Genomic DNA, 5,160 nt, shown 5'->3' with positions numbered 1-5,160 from the left:
TCAAATTAAAGTCTTAAAAAGTGCTTCTTTTAATTACACCAAGTAACCCAGTTTCAAGATAGTCACATAGACAAAATGCAAAGAAGACTTAATCAAGGTCAAGTGTATATTATTTTCAGCAGAATACTTCCCCTAAAACCAACACATTCTTGCTGCTTTGACCAATGAAATATTTTCTTTTAAAATGTTTGTATTTTGTTGTTAGAAATGGAGAGCTGTAGTGATAGAAATATTGATCACACTTTCTGTATAGAAAAATGCTTATGTATGTATGACTCCAGCCCCCATGCCTGAAGCAGGTGATGCCCCAGGGCATTGTGAGGGGCTGGGGGGTTATCCACATCTTTTCAATTCTGCAGGAAAAAAGAAATCTGTGCTGTCAAGAGATTCTGAACATGAATGGTCCCATGGGGTAGCACATTGCCTGATTAGATTAGGATTACATTTTTGAGAGTGATGTTGTAACAAGAAGCAGCAGTGATGTGTTTCTGGCCAAAGCCTCCTTGGAGTGAGAGCACTCCAAGTTGTATTGTACCCCTGAACAGGCTGTCTGCCAACATGGGGTTATTTTTCTACTTTTCAGCTTTCATGTTTGAAAAAAATTGGGAAGAAAGCTCTTCTAGGTACTCTTGGGTAGAGTAATAAAATAATACTGGTGTGCATCTGTCTCTGTTGTGTCTCGATATGGCCTCACACAGAACTGATGCTGTGATTCTGGGGAAGACACTGAGATGATTTTTTTAGAACTGCCTTCTAACCTTAAGGTAAATTCTGCATTAAACTCTCATATATATATCAGGATACCATAGCACTCCTCAGAATCCTTAATGCATAAGTGGAGCTCAGATTTCTGCAACTTTCAGCCCTAGCTGCCAGTTTTTGTGGGTTTACATTTCGCTTCTCCCTAAACCTGGATGGGAAGGGAAACATTATAGGTCCCAGAGGACATAAAATAGTAGTTTTATATGACTATTTGCACTAGCAAAGAAAAATAATTGCACAAAATAGATCAGTTCTGTGTCATGCCCAGAACAGACACTGACTTTGTACCTGCTGCTATGAAAAGAGATGTTGTTCTGTGGTTACTCACAGTCAGGATCAGAGCAGAGCTGTGGACTCCAGTCAAGGAGCTGGGGTGGTAAAACAGAGAAAGAGATAAACAAAACTAGAATTAAACCCAACTTGCTTATTTTAAATAATGGCAGAAAACAAACAGAAGAGGATATTTACAATTGTAAAAGACCTTTAACGATTACAATTGCAAAGAACTAGGGACAAAAATCCCAAAATCTGCATACATGCAGGAGTGATTTTTGGACTTGCAGACTCTATGACATGTGCACAGACTGATATGTAGGCATCCATTATTTTGCCACTGGGGAAAAACCCCAAAATATATTATAAGAAGCTTTCTTTATTAGAGAGAGGAAAGAAAAAAGTAAGGCACATGAATTTAACATCTAGATTACATTCTTATTTCAGATAAGTTCTGAACCCAAGGGAAACATTTGTTAATCTACTTCACACCAAACCTGTTTGAATGTAAGTGGTTTATTACTCAAATCTGCAGGCAAACAATGTGAGAATATTTTTTTTCATTTAACTTCAAACTCTATAGAGCAGTAAATAATATTACACTTCCTTTTTGTCTTGTGGTAAGGGCTTTGGGCACTTTCTATGGTTTGGTTGATGGGGGATGCTTTTTTTTTTCTGGCATAATTTGGCACAAGCTAAATAAATCCACTACAGAGCTCCTCAAGTAGACACCGCCAAGTGCAATGGTCAGATGCTGACACCCATGTCTTTGTTTTCTTATGGCACCAAAAGACAGTTTCCAGAATTCAGAGGTGACTAACAGTCATGCTTCTCATCCCAAAGCATCATGAATCAGCTCCTTTCACTTCTTCATTTAAAATTCTATTAGGATGAGACACTTACTGGAATGAGATGATGTGCACCTGTTAGGAGCACCATAACCAGGACATTTGGCAGTTTAAGGCAGACTGAGACTGCTGCTGCTTCGAGGGACCATTCTATCGTAGCAGCTTTTGACAGTGGAATGAATTCAGGACTTAGGAAGTCAACAAGTGAAACAATGAAATATCAGGAAAACAAGTAATAGTGACAGAAAGAGTAGGATGACAGAAGTTGTTGCTTGTCTAGTACTGGGCTGAACTCTGCACAAGCCAATGCAGAAAGAGCCCTTTATCAAGAAATATCAGAACACAGTCCCACAATTTTTTATGGTGTCCTTCTGCTTTCCCAGCTTTGCAGCTAGTGCTGCAGCTGCAAAGACCTTACAAAAATAGTTACTGAAGATACTAAAGGGTATTAACAAATGAGCACCAGAAAACTTTTACTACTTTCTACTGATGCTTCTTCTAATTGCAGGATGCATTGTTTTTTTAAACCAATGTCATCCTTGCTAATGGTGTGGCTTTGAACCTCCAAGACCAAGTTGGACAGTGATCACATTGCAGTATTTAACTCTGCTTTATGCTTGTTTGAACAAAGCCACAAAAATGCAGCCACCAGACAAGAGAGGTGCAAACAAGTTATGCAAGGCTTCCCAGGTGACTCAGCAGGTCCAGCCAGGTAGCTGCCTGCAAACAGGCAGTTGTTTCCATACTGGTGCAGTTCTCCTTCCATCAGCACAGCTCAGGCTGGTTCTTCCACATGTTGGTGAATCCAGTCTTCACTTCTTGAATCTCACCTGGACTAGCAAACACTTGTCCTTGCTCTAAAATGGCAAATCCCAGAACAGCACAGAGCAAGCAATGCTGCTGGTTGGTCTGCTGTAGGAGGATTCATTTATTATGAAGATATTTTCAAAATGATATCGTGTATGACACTTGCTTCATACCATCAGTCAGTCACAAAATGTTTCCTGATCAGAAATCATAATGGTAATCATCTACTTCCCTGTGCATCCACTTTATTGTGTTTCAAGGAAAACTCTGATGTGTAACGATCTGTATAATATATATATCGTGTAACAATATATATAACATATATATCGTGTAACGATATATATAATATATATATCGTGTAACTATATATAATATATATATATATAAATATATAAAAATAAAATATATATATTATATTATTAGATAATCTCACCAAAGGTCCCTTTCCCACAAAAGGTTGGACCAGATGATCTTGCAAAAGTCGCTTCTAACATGGGCTGTTCTGTGATTGTATGATTTAATTAGTGGTTGTAGTGGGAAGAGATTAAAATTGACTTTCTGAGAGGAACGTTGTAGAAAAGCTACTGAATATTCCTGGTGGAATTTCTTCGCTTGGAATCAAGTTTTACATACTTGGGAGTACCCAAATACAGGCTGCCATTTTCTCAATAGCTTTGTTTCCACATATCTGTATTCATCCTCATTTGGTATTGGCATTAATATTTACTGAGGGTGGCTGCAGGCTTGGGAGTGCTGCAGGGATCCACATAGTCTGAGTGAATTCATGTACCTTCTCTGATTTATGCATTACAACAGGCACATAATTGTATCCCTGAGCTGCACCTTATAACCCAACAGAAGCGGTGTTTAAATTAAAAATTATTACCCAGTTATAGCAATAGCCAGAAGCATACCTACAAAGTTTTAAGGGAATAAATTTCCTGTAAAACAGGTTAACTCCTGCTTGAAGAAAAGTGACTTAATGCCAATTCAAAATGTTAGATAATGAGATGTAAAGAAAAGGCTGCATGGGGACCAAAGCACTGCTAGAAGAAATGCAGGGAAAATAAATCCTACTTCCAAATCTGAGATGCCTGCTCCTAACAGATTGCAATGTGAATAGTGCCCAAATTGGTTCTGTAAAATACCAACAGAGTCTCATGACATTTCAGCCCTTTACTGTCAGAAAAAGTCAATCTGCAGAATCAGCTTGTTCTAATACCCAAGACAGGTGGTACATCCCCTTTGTTTTTTACACCACTTTATTCTGCTGTCCCAGGAAACTGGGTAATGATGGACCACTCAAATGCAGCATGTGCAGACCCAAGACAATCTGCAGCTGTAACAATGAAATAGAAATGAAAAAAAATAGATACTGGTGATTCTGATACCAGTATACTTCAACAATCACAGCACCAAGTCTGGGTGAGACCTGGCTAAAGATTCCTTGCATGCAATTATGTCAAAATTTCAGTTAAACATCTATCACATCCACCAATCAAGCCAAGCACGAGGACCTGTAAGTCACAATTATAACTGCTTCAATTAAAAGGTTTTTGAGTGTATTGCCTTGCTGCTGTGGAAATATTGATGCCACTTAATTATTAATGCAAAATCAGTGACAGAGGGTACCGATGGTTCTGGAGCTAAAGAATAATTCTAGAGTTTAAAGAATGGAATTAAATTTGTTAACTGCAGTAACTTATTTTCCAATTTCCAGTTGATCAACTTCCTGGTTTTCTCTTAACTCCCTGTTTTTCTTTTTACTTCCTGCATTTTTGTCTCTCCAAGCAGCACTTGGACAGGGGCTATCCATCTGCTGCCCTGTGAGCCTAGAAACTGCTTAGTGACCCACGCCAAGTTACAGGCAGTTTGTCACAGCCTGTCATTGCGCACCACCTTCTCCCAGAGCTTGTCAGTTTACAGCTACTGAGTAGTTAAACGTAACAATATCTGCCTAACTACAGTCAATACACCTGAAGTTAATGCTGTCCTTTTCAGAGTTTAAGTGTGCTCAGATCTTTCTGTATACTGGAAACTTATGAGTGGAAATTTCAAAAGAAACTCAAGTATCATAACTAAGACATGACAAAAAAAATTCAAAGTAATGGCCTTTGAAGATGCTAACTACAGGAATTCAGTGAGATCACATTTGTTCATATGATCACAGATCAAAGCATTTCATGCTGCTATGAATATGAAATCGGATGTCTTCTCACCATGGTAAGCTGGTTTTCAAATGGACTCATAAAAAATAGTGAAAAAAGCTGACCATGTCCACTTCAGTGGCTGAAAGTACACTTCATTTCAGGAAACAAAACAATACAAGAATAAGGCATTTATCTGAAACAAAAAGTATCTTACAAAAATTTTACTTGCTCAATTCTAGAAACCACAACATTATTAATAAAATCATAGAAGACAACCAATTCAGTGTTTATTTAGAAGCAGCATAAGTCCAAACAGTGCA

Source organism: Zonotrichia leucophrys, chromosome 1A, assembly GCF_028769735.1.
Source record: "Zonotrichia leucophrys gambelii isolate GWCS_2022_RI chromosome 1A, RI_Zleu_2.0, whole genome shotgun sequence".
Classification (NCBI taxonomy): domain Eukaryota; kingdom Metazoa; phylum Chordata; class Aves; order Passeriformes; family Passerellidae; genus Zonotrichia; species Zonotrichia leucophrys.
This window is presented reverse-complemented; position numbering follows the sequence as displayed.